Below are 16670 nucleotides of genomic sequence, written 5' to 3'. Positions count from 1 at the left end.
TTGATAAACTTCTCTGTTTTTACCGGAGGTTTGGTAGGACTCTCCGTATTTGTCGGAGGTTTGGTAAGACTCTCCATTTTTCCCGGAGGTTCGATAAAGATCTCCGTTTTTACCGGAGGTTTTTGTAAGGTTTACCCTTTTTACCGGAGGTTTTTGTAAGATTCTCCGTTTTTGCCGGAGGTTTTTATAAGACTCTCCATTTTTGTCGGAGGTTTTTGTAAGACTCCGTTTTTGTCGAAGGTTTTTGTGAGACTCTGTTTTTGCCGGAGGTTTTTGTGAGACTCTCCGTTTTTACCAGAAGTTTTTGTGAGACTCCTTGGCATGTATTAATGCTAAAGGTCCTACACACTATCGGAGCTACGTAATACCTTCTAGGAAACCTAGACAGTCTTGCCTTTCAGGTGACCTAGGCATGCTACGCCCGCAGTGTGTAGGCTTACTGTGCTCCCAAGAAAACGCCCAGGGTGCACTGCAACACTGTCCACCAAGGATGTGCCCTGGCACGTGGCATTTATATGACCGAAGCTATGCAATGCTTTCCAGGGTACCCTGGGCATAATCTGCCTTGCAGCTGACCTAGGCATAAGCGACGCCCGTGGTATATAAACATGTCATGCAAAGAGGATTCCTTGCGACAGCATTCCTCAGAGCACCGTATCCTCATATCAGGGCAGTCCCCTGATATGCGGTGTCCACACACTATCGAGGCTACACAATACCTTCTAGGAAACCTAGACAATCTTGCCCTCCAGGTGACTTAGGCATGCTACGCCCAAAGCTCACCCTCCGAGAAACCTTTTCAGGTGACCTTGGGTTTAGGCAAGCGATGCTTACTGGTGCATGGGCTTGTCACAACTCCAGAGAAATCCCCCGGGGGTGCCGCAACTACATTACCAAGGAAGTCCCTTGATAACCGGTATCTACACAATATCGAGGCTATACAATACCTTCCAGAAAACCTAAGCAACCTTGCCTTCCAGGTGACCTAGGCATTCTACGCCCGCGGTGTGTAGGCATATCGTGCAACGAGGATTCCTTATGATAGCATTCCTCGGAGCACCGCAACTCTGCCACCGGGGACATCCCAGGGGCATGGCTTTGACACCCGAGGCTATGCAAATACCTTCCAGGACACCCTAGGCATAATCTGCCTTGCAGGTGACCTAGGCATAAGCGGCGCCCGCGATGTGTGGGCCTCACTATCTACCGAGACTACGCAATGCCTTCCAGGAAATCTAGGCAGTCTTGCCTTCCAGTTGACCTAGGCATGCTACGTCTGTGATACGTTGGCCTGTCACGCCACTCGAAGATGTCCTACGGGTGGCGCCGCAACACGGTCTATCAAGGAAATCCCTTGATACATGGCAACTACACTTCCGAGGCCACATAATGCCTTCCAGGAAACCTGGGCAGACCCACCCCCCAGGCGACCTAGGCATGATGCGTCTACGAAAGTGTAGGGATTTTGCATGGTTATACTAGCTAAGTTTTGCAGTCTACTATTAGCAATAAGAAGCTATTTGTAGTATAAAACATAGCTAAGTTATATAACTGTTCATGCTAAGTGAGAATGTAACTTAAGTTCTACTGCTTCTACCTAGTGGCTATCTATTGAAAAAAGACTCCTAGCAGTAAGGTTGGAGGCCTCCAACAGAAGGATGGATTACTAGGTAAGTTACTTGGTGGTTAATAGCGGGCGTACCTTTGTAGGAATAAGGCCTCTTTTGCGAGGTCTGGTGGCCTCGAAGCCTGTGCCTAGGCTGGGAGAGGTGGTGCTTGCCCCCCTCAGCCTTTAACTGTTTCCCGACCCGGAGGTAGCCTATCTGGGGCCTGGCGCCGGTGTATTGGAGGCGTAGTCGAAAGTTAGTCGGGAGAGGTAGTCCGTGACCCCCTTGGCCCTAAGTCGTTGCCTGGCTCCGGAGGTACTCTGTTCGGAGCCTGATGACGACGTGTCTGTGACTCGGTTCTTGTTGCTGGTTGTGGTATCGTCGGTAGGGTTGGTAGCGTTGGTGCAAGGTTGAGGGGCCGGGGATTTACCTGGGAGTTGGCCCCAGGCCTCTGAACCCTGCGTCGTCCTTCACCCGCTCTTTCTGCGGTCATGTATTCTGCTTGCCTTCCGAGGTATTCCTTCTAAAAGGTCATGAGGGTGCGGCAGTCGTTGGTGTTGTGGCCACGCCCTGGTCCGTGCAGGATGCACCCGTGTGCCTCTGAGGGTGCCGAAGCTTGGAGTTATTGTTGGGGTTGTTGCCGAAGGCGGTGTGTCCCAGAGCCTGTGGTTTCCCTCGGGTCTGCTTCCCCCTTGGGAGACCATCGAGGTTGCCCGGTGCACCAGCCTTTAGGGATGAAGTGGTTCTGACCATGCCTCCCCGGACGAGGTGGACTAGGGGTTCCCTGTGTGCGGTTGGTGTTGCGAGGGCAACGTCGGAGGCACTGGCGGGGTCCGCTCACCCCAAAGCCCTCTGTCTCCTTGGGACCCTCTTTCGCCTAAGGGGTCCAAGGAGGGCACTGGGTGGATAGACTTTCCGAAGATGTTGTATCGCTCGGGGTATCCCAGGTGTGGTCGAAGGGGATACCTAGGGACCAAGTCCAGGTGGGAGCACTCCTGGGTTGGACTGCTCAGAACCATTGGAAGGCGGCCTACTTGACCATGGCTTCGGTCGCATCCTCTCCTGAGGTGATGAGGTCTTCGTCGTGCAGATGTTGGAAGGCCTCCGTGCTGTCTGGAGCTCCTGTACCAACCCAGGGTTCTGAGTTGGCCAAGGTCGAAGGAACGTCGTCCCATACGGCAACGGGACTGGAGTATGCATACGGTGCATATGGTTGAGGCAGCCATGCATATGGTTGCATGCTTGCAACGGTGGGTATGGCTATTTTGGCTAATCCTTTGGTGGTTTTCCTGGTGGATTCCTACCTCTCTTAGCACTTCTATGTTCGAGTCCCCACGGACGGCGCCACTGTTGGAGCAAGAGTTCGTCTTGCCCCAACAAGTATGGCGAGAGTTTCTTCTAAGGAGGAGACTCAAGCTTCAAGACGAAGTTTGAGAGGAAGGAACACTACGAATATATTGATGATAGAAAATGTATCACTCTGGGAAGAGTATCACAGCGTTTGCTGTGTTGCTTGTTCTCTCCCGCTGTGTCCCTTCTTGCCCGGAGGAACATGGCCTCCTATTTATAAGGCCATGCGTAGCTTGGCGTACAAGTTATCATAATGTACAAATATCCGGGATCCGGCCAAATTACTGGGCCTTATCCCGGATAACTACCTTCTACCCAATCGGGAGATAAATATCCACCGTTATAATTATCGTGGTTCCTACCCCCTGGAGGGGGCGAGCCGGTCACCGATTGCGACCTAGAGCCGCACTGTTAGGGGTGTCAGGATAGCATTCATCACGCTGGGGTGTCAGAGTGGAGTTCATTAGCCTAGGCCTTTAATGCCGGTCACTTCCTTGTAGGCAAAGCACGACCGATGCTCCCCTTCCGGCAGATCTTTCCTAAGGCCTCCTGACTCACCCTGCTGCCTTCGAGAAGGCTGCCCGATCAGCCATAGGCGGGGGCCTCCGGAGCCATAGAACCGGGAGATAAAGGCTTTGGGAAGCGGGACCCCGGAGTTCCGGGGCTTCGAGAGGCCGAAGCTTCGGAGGACCGAGGCTTCGGGAGATCGAGTCGGCGGAGCCAAGGGAAGGCTTCGTAGGTGCGAAGGGGTACCATGAAAGGATCTAATGATATCAGAGATCGAGCTTTTAACAGATGGTTCAGAGATCAAGGCTCCAGAGGGACCTGGGTGGTGATCTTCAACCATTATCCTCAGGCTCGTTTATTTTCCCCCAACACTTGCATTCGGCAAGTTCATCATGGCTTGCATATTCATTCCCAACCACAATTTCTCCATTGTGTTACACAAGCAAATTAATAGCCCAAATTACTAAACAGTCTTATACATCAAATTAGAGAAAAAAAAAGAACACTTCCACATGTTCAAAAGTCTTACACATCAACAGACAATTATTTCATTGTTTGGAAATGTATAGTCAGGCAATGAGAGAAATGATTTTGAGTAGGCTGAATACATGCACAAATCCATGATCCAACTAAAGCATAATGATAGTAATGGCATTTAGATTTGGAACAATACTTCTGAAATTGACCAAACATTCATTAAATATGTTTCTCACTAACATCCACTAATCATCTTCAAACCTACACAATATTAAATGCGAGTTGTCCTCAATTTGAAGCTAATTAGACTTGTTCATGGGCATTTACAGAGAAAGAATGGCATACTTGACCTTGGAGGGAGAAAATAGAGATTCAGTCTTAGGAGTCAAATCCCTGGGTAACAATGAAGTCCCTATATGAATAAAGAAAGATGAGACATCAATATAGTAAGATAATATCATCTTTTCAAATATCTACTAACTATTGACATTCTACTTTTCGTAATTGATTAGTATAGGGCAGGAGGCAGCAAGTATTCAGAATTTCAACAATCAGAGCCATTACCAACGGAGCAACCTAATATTCAGAAAATAGCAAGTCAAATGAAATGATTAATTCGAATACTAACAGCCCAGGAAGCGTCGAGGAAATGTTCCATCTTTTCTCAAAGATATGCTCATATAAAGAATCATCGATATGTTTGTATAGCCTCACAGTAGCATCCATTACTAGAACTGATAGATCATTAAGGCCTGAAACCCTAATATGTAACAATGAAACATTTAAATTAATATTGCCATGCACGGAATAATTAAGACCTGTGTCTTCCCTTACATTACAGCTGCTCACGAAAATCTTACCTTGCATTGCAGCTACTCAAAAAATCAACACACGAAGTAATCACACCATGGCAGGTTCGCCCCAAATCCATTCGTGTATGAGAGAAAGGGAGCGAGATCGAGAACTCACGGAGATAGGGTGAGACCTTGATCTTGGCCAAAGCTGATTCTGGTCGGCACCATAACCGCCTTAAACCGCAGCCAAGGCTGCACCCTGTATCAGCACCAGTCTCTTCCCCCCCCCCCCCATCCCTTTCAGCTTTTACGGAGCAAGGGTAGGAGCAAGCAGCGATGGGCGAGGGAGACTTTCGTTGCAATGCAATGGAAACACAAGCCATGCACAGCGTAATATCAAAATTTCAGTATAAGGAAGAAAGTGAAAATTGAACGTGGTGAGACACAAGAATTGGTAATTTAGGGAATAATATCACTGAGATGCACTCTTTCATGGTCCTAATGGTTGGGTTGGGTTGCGGACGCGATGTGTATGGAGATAGGCCTCAGAATGATATGGTAGGCGTCACCACGCATGCATCCAAGAAGATACTACGCTCGATTAGTCCCCATTTAAAAAAATATATGAAGCTAATCCAGTAATCCAATGTCCCATGAAATCAATATCAACTTCAATTATTAGTAGTTTAAGTGACTTACCGGGAGGAAGATGCTTGCTACCGTCCTTTTCGTGGCGGATGAGGAAGCCAAGCACCTCCTACGCCTCCTTGAGCTCGGCAACTCAGTGGTTGAGAAACTCTGAGGGCCCTGAGAACTCGGCAAAGGCCTCCAGTATGGATGGTAGTGAGGATTCCTCACCACGACCACCACCAGCAACGCTGCAGCACGTAAGTTTTGTGCAAGGATCGGATGGAGCTGCAAAATGAAAGCAAATAGCATACTAAGTACTGTTTTTCTCTGCCGTTAGTACAACAACAATACAGTGGAATGTATATCTGGGCAACAGTTTACCATTTGTTCCAGAGCCATACAGCACAGAAAGCACAAAGGCATAAGCTAATGACCGACAACAGTCATGTTAACCGGGCTGAAATTTCATGTTTGCAGTGTTAGAAAAATAAATATCGCATTCCAAAACAACGTACCAGGGTGGAATATGTCTTTTTTTTTTCAAGATATCAAAACCTGCTTCTAGAGCATCCGCAATACGAGCTTCACATCATACACCAGAATCAGATGCAAATGCAGTAGGTCTCCATGGAACTAACGAAAGATGAAAAAAAATTGATAAATTATTTACTGGATTATACAAATTTAAGGATGTCTGGCACATTCATGAACAAAACCTAAATTTGGTTCGCATTATGTCAATTAAATTCGTCCTCTGGATTCACTAAGTAGAAAAGCGAAAATAAATATGAACCTTCCTATGATGTAAAATGAATGGGCTGATTGTCTTTGCATTGTATGTATACTAATGGCCATTGCACAAATACCATGAAGCTAGATAAATGGCACCAATCAGAAGTAGTATAATCCTTTTTTCTAACAAAAAGTTAAGATCATGACTTCAAGATAAATACTACTACTCAGGTGTCAGGAACATGGCAAAAATTAAAGAATGTGTTGTGCTTTCCTAAGGTATCAAAACAACCTAAAACAATAGATGATGTGACGCTGCTGGCTTTCTTTGGATAAAATGGTGCAATGTAAGGTAGATTAGACCATAAACGAGATCAAAACATTTTCATTCATCTGATGCTCAAAAGCTGCTCAAGAAAGGCTTCACATAGAATGGCAGATATGATGCATAAAGATCTCGATATCCTATAGACACCTTTAACTTTGCTTCAACATATTCATGATATATAGAACCCAAACTTTTCATGGAACTCAGGCAATGTACCAATCAATTCAGACGTTCTCATCATCCCAAGCTTAGGATCTTACGGAGGAACTCTTCTGCAGTGACCTTCACCACCTGCTAAAGTATCGAACCATAAAAACATAAGCAAGTATGATGGATACAAAGGGTGGGGGAAAATTAAAAAGGGGACCTAAGCGCAGAAAAGATGGGCATGCTGATATAGCGTAGCTCTTGTAGTCTTGCTCATCGCCATCGTTAGCTCGATCAGCTCTATGCCACACACAAGAACACATCAGAATCTAGAATAGAAGAATACTATGAAAATCATAGTGGGAAACTACTTAGAAAATTAAGACCTCACAAGAATCTCCTGTGCTCATCTAACCCAAGTTATCAAGCTCTGCTATGTTTTTTGACGCACCAAAAACATTTGCATGTGAATCTCCTTACGCAGCTCATCTGCTGTTGCAAAGCACAACCAAAATTATGACCCTATTTCCACATCTATCCATCTACTTAATTACAAATCTAGATATTGTAACCAATATTCCTATGAACATCACGCTAATCCATCCAAGACATAGCCAAATCAATGTACCCAATTATTCCATTGCCTTCCATTGCTCAAATCTCTGATCCACATTCAGGAGCAAATAAGAATTAAAAAAATGAACACAGATGCACGAAAGTACTTACCACCATGCTTGTGTCCCAATTACAACCATAGGCAGGAAGGAAGCAGCGTAGGAGAGACGAAGGCGCCATGACACTGGTTTGCCTGAACTGGTCATCACCGCCTTATAGCCAAACCTGGGGCTCTTGCACACCATGGAACGAGACGAGGAGGCCAGCACAAGGCAGGACGCCATGGCTGGCAACAGGAGGAGGATTCTTCACACTATGCAGGAAGGGGCTGCCACGCGGGGGAGCGGCGCCAGAAGGCTTGCTGCGCCACGTGGAGGTGGTCGTGCATGGCGGCGACTGGGGAGGAGGCATCACGGCGCTAGCTCCCGCTTCCGCATCTGGTGGCTGCAAGCGAAGGCTGGATCACCAGGTTGACTTCTCGCTCCCAAGTTGCACTCGGACAGCCAAGAGACAACAGCCGGGTGGGGGAGGGGGTGCATGCACTGAGCAGCGTTAGCGCGGGGAGCGGCCACGCATCGCGAGGCCTGGAGGCGGACAGGCGGGGAAGTGCGGTGCGACGAGGGAGGCGACCAGGAAGGGCGACGTGGGCGCGACGAGGGAGGAGGACAGGCAGGTGGCGTAGTTCGAGGAGGAGGCAGCAGAGGCGCCAAGGGAGCAGGCGAGGTCAGAGCGGTGGAGGGAGGCGGCCGATCGAGAGCGGCGGAGCTACTGGTGGCGGAGAGAAAGGGGCGACAGAGTGACTGGGCCGATTGAGGGGGGGGGGGGGGTTGGCAGCGTGGCTGGTGCAAATCTGAAGAGTCTACAGGGAGAAAATTCTAGGAATCCAAACCTTCACTTGAATCGAAGTGGGAAAAATTTTGTACAGATCATGCAAAAATACCCTAGGTTGAAAGAAGAAAGTTTCGGAAGAGAAAGAACACCGATGCTTCTTGTGCTTCAACCATGAACACCAAAAGACATCAAAACCAGCTTGAATCTTTCGGAAAAACGAAAATGAATTGAAGGGATGGATAGCTTACGAGCTAGGGATCGTGTAGACACCACATGCGCAACTCGAATCCTTCTCTTGATGTGGGATTTTGGGAAGAAGGAAAGAGTGCTTGAGAGAGAGGGAGAGGACAGCAGCTGCTGCTGATGTGCAGCTTGGGTGGGAGACGTGGGGAGTGAGGAGGAGAGAGAGAAGGTGGGGGCTGTCCATTATGTGTGGTGGGGTGATTGGCACATATGTGGGGCTCACATGCTAGAGAAAGAGTCTATTTTAATTGCGATTTTTATTCTTTTCTCTCTCGAATTTTTTTCTCTCATCCAAATGACTCAGAACGAAGTGCTCTAGTGTGCCAAAATAATTTACCACAAATTAATTATAATGCTAATGATGCATGATTAAGCTTAATCCTGCGATTACAGAATTTGGAACGTGACAGTCAACCATGTTACATGACTATAAATAAGACGAATGATATGGATTATATATTTGATTTTAGTACCTGTGAACGTGGCCTAGAACCATGCAAACATTGATGAGGGGGAACGCTTGGAAGCGTCCAAACTGCATCATCACGCGGTGGGGTGAGTACTCCTCGGCATAGATATCGAAGACAGGTGGCTTCTTCATAAGCCAATAGTCCTCATCACGGCTGCACAACAGAGATAGACCGAAAGACGCACGAGCTTAATCATCAAGTGGTTGTAGGGGGTCCAGACCACGTCCTCTGGACGCAGGTCAAACAGTGACCTAAAAAGCTCGTACACAATATGGGCCTACTTGTGCACCCAGTGTGGCTGTGGAGAAAAATAGTAAGAAACCGGAATTAAAATATGTGACAAGTGAAGCAGAGCTATGTTTCAAACGTACCCGACGTCGATACCACAATGAGCCCATAGTGGGCCCATCCTCCTCGGGTTCCCCGTACCATTCCTCAGGGTACAAGGACTGGTCCATAACGGGCCGACCAACCGTGAAGCGCTCGTACGACCATACTTGCAGCAAGAGTGGGCACCCAACAAATATGGGTTGTGGCTACTTCTTCGTGCACGCGTCGCACAAAACCCGATACGTTGCCGCTAGGACAACAGAAGCCCAGCTCAACTGGGAGACATCATCGGGCTTCGCATCTATGATCCCCCTTGCGTACGGAGCAAGGGTCCTTGACACCAGGTGACCTTAGCCACTGGTGAACATAACCCAGCTGAACAACCAAAGTAGGTATGCCTCCAAGTGCCTCGAGACTGAGTACACACCAGTGCTCGGGTGGATGTATGCAGGTTTGAAGTAATACAATGATGATAGATAAAATATCTTTGAAATCGTAAAGTAAATGGGAAGATAAATTGCAAGGTACCTGGAACTAGAGGATCCACTTCTTCGTGGGCCCTCGCGGATCCGATAGGAACTCGGGCACGTAGGTGGGTGCATCGTTCGTTCGCTGAACAGGGGCATATCGCTGGATCATGACGTTCATCCAGTCTGCATCTACGTTGATGACTCTAACGACAGCCCCAACGCAAGGTAAGCCTAAGAGGTAGGCTACGTCATGCAACATCGGAGCCATCTCACCGTAGGGGAGGTGGAAAGTGTGGGTCTCAGGCCTTCATCGGTCGACCAATGCAACGATCAGTGAGCGGTCGAAATAGAATCGCCTCGCGGTTGCTTCAAGGTTCTCTGTCGCTCGGGCCTCCACCAAACGACACAACGGTAGGAGTCCATATGCCGCCAACCTGTACCATTTGGAATATTAAGTGAATGGAGCATGCAATAAATAAATAATCAGGCACATACGCAGCTAATTTGCGACATACTGATGCTTCCAATGATTGTTGATCGTAAGTAGCTCCTCGGGGCCACATGGTCAGAAAACTCCTAACTCCGTCTGGTGAACGGCAGACCAGAAGCTACGGTGCTTCTTGTCCACTACAGGGTCAAGAAGCTCGGGGGTCAGTGGGTGCGCCATATCTGCATTGAAACAAAATATAAACAGTCTGTTACATGAACATATATACACAGTTACATGAACATCATATAACATACAGATACACAAAGTTATATGAATATATTACAATATATAGATACACAATCAGATACAAATGTAAGGTCCAAATATAACGTACATATATAAGGCGAAAACCTTACAAATATAACATCGAGGTACGCTAAACGCATTCACACTTCACCACTGTCATGATCCCATCTACACACCAGGTGCATTTTCAGATAATACTTGTATGGGTGACCTGTTTCATCGCACTTGTTGTATTGCTTTACCCTCGGACCCTCCTTGGATTCATCCATAACATTTTGAATCCACCGAGTTTATCGACATCCCGATGTGTACTTCATCCTCTCAAAGTCTGGCACATAGATTCGTGGGGGACCTGGATTACTTGTAAACGTATCAACAGTGTTGTAGCCATAAAGCTTATAGTTCCATATATTTAGTATCTGATCCTTCATAAAGTAATGAGAAATATATTGTCTAGGTAGTATATTGTGCTCCCCACATATAGTTATGACATGTGTACACGGCCTGTGTAGCAATTGTGGCTTCTGGCACGTATAGATACATGTTCCAATCCTAAGCACATACTCTTGCACATGACGTTCACTTCTGCCACCCCTACGACCCTTATCATGGCACAAGACACTAAACATGTGCTTCGCAGTTCCCTCCTAATTGGTGCGATGCATTATACTCATATAGCATCGATCCATACTGAATACGGTTATCTGCCATTGCCTTTGAAGTAGCTGCATAGCGATCAATGAAATATCTGCAAATTCCATGTACAATACCTTCAACAATTCCAACAAGTGGGAGGGACCTCATACCCCGCATAATCCAGTTGTAAATCTCAGCAAGATTAGTTGTCATTATCCCATATCTTGTTCCTCCAATATCGTACATCAATGCTCATTTCTTTCTTGGCTCATTTTGTATCCACTGCGAAAAGTTCTCAACAGCTGACCCTGACCTCCTTACTATCTGGTGAGTATCTGCTGGGATGGGTCCAAGAGCAACCGGGTCATCTCCTGTGCCTGCTAGCTCAGTTGTCTGCTTCATGTTTAATTCGTTAGTCTTGCCCATAGTGCATTGAAATTTCTCTACTGGTTTTGCTACGCAATTTCTTGAAAGATTCATCAAGTCCTTATTTTTGAATTGTCTGTAAAAGTTTGCACCCATATGCCTCATGCACCACCTGCTCTTCAAGTCGGGACACTTTGCTCTTACACACCGTCGAACACTGTCGTATTGCATATCCAGCAAAAACCTGCAACAGCCCTGCATGTCTATCATGAATCAAACATACATCAGGTCAGTCTGGAACAATAGCATCCTTGACCTGCTCAAGGATCCTATACTAGCTCTCCCCGTTCTTGCTCTCCACAAAGGCAAACCCTAGTGGTATGACTTGGTTATTCCTGTCTACCTCAATTGAAACAATATCTACCATTTATACTTCGTAGTGAGAAACATCTCGTCCAAGCAAATGATGGGTCGACAATGCCTAAATACCTTGATGGCTGCTGCAAATGTAAAGAAAGCATGCTACAATACTCGCTTCCCTATATACTTCACATCAATCGAGGAGTAATGCTTGATGTCAAAGTAACTTTCGGGATTTCTCTAACATATTGTGGCTAGTTGACGTGGTAAGTTGTCATATGAATCTTCGTATGTCCTAAATCTCATCTCAATAACCTTCTATTTCGCTCTCCATGCCTTGACGTAGTTTATTGTGTACTGGAACCTTTCCTCAATAGCACGGATTATTGATCATGGCTCATACTTTAGGTTGTCCACAATCTCTCCGTACATAATATTGGCAGCAAAAGCAGATGACAGATTCTAGTGGGAGAACTCTATTTCCTTAATGTTACAGTTATGCTCCCTAACTATTGAGCACTCCTAGTAGTCAACTTCCCCCTGAATGCGTGCACCCGTCACAGACAATCAGGCACTAAACACTTGACGTCGTACTCCCTTTTGCTTGACTTCACAACCTTAAACTGTCTCTGAAGAGACAGCAACCAGAATTTCACTGCATCAATAACAGTCTCCTTACTAGCACATATAACACCCTGGGACACCTCGCTCTCATGATATTTTCAAGGTGTTCTATGACCCTCACTCACCACTAGCTTTGAAAATTCCTGATTCCTCCACTTTGCAAGAATAGAAGTATTTCCTTCCTTGTCGGATGAATCCTCATCGGCAATGACTTCCTCCAGCTCTTGATCACCCCTCTCCATCTCTTAAACTATGTTATGGATGTTCTCCCCCTCATCGGCTACACCCCCGGTTGCATCTCCCGCACATCCCAACATCTTGCTCATCCCTTGCAGTTGTCGGGTCTGCTTCAACCACCACTGCCTGACTTTTTTCTGCTACTGTTTTTGCAATATTTATCTCTGTTGGATCCTTCTAGTACGCCTCAGCTAGCAACACAAGAGGGAGACCACATTCACATGTTATATTTACGTACTTTCTACAAGCAGATGTCGCATTAATCGGAACAAGCTCCCCAAAGTACCTCTGAGTAGCACGACTTAGCACAACTCTTAGCTTAAACTCATGCTTCTTGGGATCCAGTTGAAAATGGCGCATCAGCCATATGCACACACCCACTATGGTCGTCTCATTGGCTCTAGTAAGTTCCTTGATGACATGCTGAAATCTAGAGAGATCTACACCGTTAGGGTCATAACCAATCCGACCTTCATCATAATATATCTAAAAATATAATTTAACGGACATCCCTAGAAACATCCAAAAATATGTCCAATGTTAATACCAAAAAACTATACTTCTAATTATTGAAACTCTAACAAAATTACCGGCACCGATGATTACCTAACAATACGTTTAATTCGCTACAACCAATATTGCTCATAAGCAAACTAACCAATTTAAACTAATTAACCATCAATCTACTTAATAAAGTTTCTAATTATCTATAATTATTACATACATTATTATTCTGTAAAATCTAGATAATCGAAACTACTATAATCTAAATACTACTATACATCTTATGGCTATCCTACCATATTGAAATTGATATTTGCAATATACTATAAAAGTCAGAAAATCATCATTTTCTGATTACCTTTCTAAACCCTATGTCTCGTATAAATGTAACTATTATTATGTCACTAAACCCTAAATCTAGTAGTACTTTAATTACTAATAAAAATATAAGTTTAAAAAATTACTAAAAATTGAGATCTAAAATTCACAGATCAAAAACAGTAGGGCTTCACCACGCCGCCTCCCTCTCTCCTCTTTTTTTCTAGATTTAAATGACTATTTTAGCTGATTTTTAGCCTTTTTATAGCGTGAGGGTAGTGAGAGGGGCAGGTGCGGGAGGGGGTTAACTGTCCCTTGAAAGGGCGGCAAGGGGGCTACCCACCCTCTTAGTGGGTGGTACAGTCGATGAGCATAGGGGTGGGGCCTACCCGCCCTCTCAGAGGACGATAAAGAGCGTTGCGCTCAGGTGTGGGCCCTACCCACTCTATGAGAGGGCAGTAAGGGGTGGCGCTGTCATCATGATATCTTTACCATCATCTAAAAAGGTTGCCCCAAGGCCAGAGTCGTGCCGAGAGAAGAGTTTTATATATATATATACTCTCGGCACGACTCTGCCCTTGTGGGCAATAGAGCGGGCGGCCTGGCCCGCCCACCTCAGCTGATAGTATGATAGTGTCACAGTAAGCGGAAGCTGGAAGCGTAGAACGGCCGAAGCGAAACCACCCCAACACCGGCAATCTCTAAATCCCATTATCTCCTCTTGATTCGCGGTGGCATCACCAGCGTGGAGGAATTCCTGCCAGCTCGAAGTTCTGGCGCCGCCGCTGAAGCTCACCGATGACCTCCTCGTGGACATCCTGATCCGCCTCCCCACACTAGCCGACTTCGGTCACGCCTCCGCCGCCTATTTAAAGGTGAACAGTGTGCCAGTTCCCCCCCCCCCAATCTACACCTCCACCTCTCCTGCACCTCCACCTCTCCCTCACCTCCACCGCCTCCCTCCCTTCCACTCTGAACGCCACCGTCGGTGAGTTCCTCCCCCCCCATCGTTCTCCTCTCTCTCCCTCTCTTCTCCCCCCAATGAAGCGTACCTGGGTCCACCGTCGTCGCCGGCCGACGCTTCCCGTCGTTGGCCTGGCCGAAGCCCTCGCTTCCCCACTACTGGCCAGATCCGCCCCACTGGCCTCCGCCGGCGTGCCGTCGCCCCGTCGCCCCCCCCCCCCCTTCCCCTCTCTCCCTCTCGCCTCTCGTTCTCTCCGTCGCGAGAATGCCGGCCGGTTCTCCCTTTTGTCTCTCTCTCTCTCTCTCGGCTGACTAGCGGGCCTTTATTGTATTGAACTCTGTGTTGTACCCTATTATCGTACTTAATCGATGTATGCCTATGATATCTACTTTTGTTGAAAATTTGTGCATATCAGCTACTGATCCAGGAACTGGTATGAGTTGCACAAGATGACTAGAAGGAGGGGTCCAACAGAGTGGTATCAGAGCCATACCTGACTGTAGGGCGAAACATTAGGATTGGCCAAGTAAAGGAGTGATAATTTTATAACAAACTATTTTGGCAAAATTTTCTCATCCCTATTGCCTATCTACCTTGATGCTCCATTTTAATAAAAGTTTTTTACTCGATCTTGACTCATTTTTGTTTTTCAAAAACTTTTGGCAGATGAAAGGAGACGGATGGACAACCACCTACTGATTGGACATGCAAGGCTTTCCCCCATCCTTTGGGAGACATTGATGAGGTTTGGGTATACTCAGCGTCTAGAGTATCGTGGACAAGAGTACCAAGAGCATGGCACCAACAAATGTGGAGTCCACATCCTAGTGTTTGAGACGCCTGAGTATACCGACTGGCAAACATGGAGTATTGTCGCCTACGGAGCTGAGTATAGCGACATCTATCAGGCAGCAGCTCGCAAGGCCCTGCTTTACTTCTGTCAAAGGCATGAGAAGGATACTGGACGTACCCCGGTGAAGTTCTCCCCAGTTAGTGACCGCTCACGCCCAGTGTGGCTTAACAGGATGAGGAGGTTGGAAGGTCTAGATCAAAGGGAGGATAATCCTACCTTGGTCGCCACAGTGAAGTACCTCCTTGCATTGGACCAGCTATATGAGAGTCATCGCTTCGAGTGGAGAGCATGTGTCCAGAGGGCTGAAAATTCGGAGACTCAAGAGAGAGCTCTACAGAGGTAACCGCAATAGGTTCGAGAGCAGGCTGCAGCAGCAGAAAAGCATGCTGAAGACACCACCAAGGCACTGGTAGAGACCTCGGAGTATTACGTCAAGGAGCTTAACAAAGCCTACTTGACTTGCCACAGGACTCACAGAGGACCCCGCCGCAAGCTCACTGCAAGAAAGAGGACCTTTCACCTACCTCCAATTGACAGCATCAGACGTCTGGAGTTACCAGAAGTTTCCCTCCTCCCCCCAGGAGTAGCCAGCGCAATTGCATCAGGAAGAGTTGTACCAGCACCGGTCGCAGTGCCACCGCCACCTCCACCAGCTCCCAGAGCAGAGCAGGATGACCAGACGTATGAAGATAGCTCCAAAGAAGAAGAAGACCTCGTCGAGCACGAGTTTGTGCACGACGATGATTCGGAAGGCAGTAAGGAGTCTGTTGGAGAGAACATTATCGACTTGGATGGTGATGAGGAGAACATGGCTAGGGCTTTTGATCAGATGCATGACCTAGAACTAGCTAGCCATGACGACATCGACCTTGCCGCAAAGTGGCGCGTAGCCCACCCCTGAAGGCAGTCTCTCCATCATCAGCAATAACGACGTAACTCAGGAACGCCGTCAAGTCCAGTGCATCGTCAGTCGACCGTGTGCTAGTTGTTCCAGTAGTGTGTCTAGTGTTGTAACATTATGTATCGTGTCGTAGTAGCGTAATCCGTGTTTGTAGCAGTTTTGTGTCGCTTTGAGTCCTTAGCTCCAACGCTCGTGTATATATTGAACCTTATGTGATGTAATATTATGTGATTGCTGTTCGTGATGATGCTGTGTGCCATAATCAACCTAAGTGCTTTTAGAAGAACCCAAGTAACCTAATGCTTAGTTATCCCCTCTAGAGTCTTACCCTTTCTCCTACCCTCAAAGCAGATACCGCTTAGGAGGACAACAAGGATCCAACCACACCGAGGGCGTCAAGCTCAAGTAGGCTATGAGGCCGCCAGTGAGGCTCAAGTAGGACAACAACCTAGATGAAGGCCACGAACTAAAGGTGGACACCAAAACCGAGGTGGATGGGTTGGGCAAGCCCCCCTGTTTCCCCGAGCCCAAGGAGCAGCTATGGAAGAGCAAGACCATGAGGATGAAGTGAATCAAGGGCAAGAGGGTTATGGCCAGAATAACCAGCTGAGAGGATAGCTGTCACCCCCATCGTCTGTTG

Source organism: Phragmites australis, chromosome 15 (genome assembly GCF_958298935.1).
Source record: "Phragmites australis chromosome 15, lpPhrAust1.1, whole genome shotgun sequence".
NCBI lineage: Eukaryota > Viridiplantae > Streptophyta > Magnoliopsida > Poales > Poaceae > Phragmites > Phragmites australis.
This window is presented reverse-complemented; position numbering follows the sequence as displayed.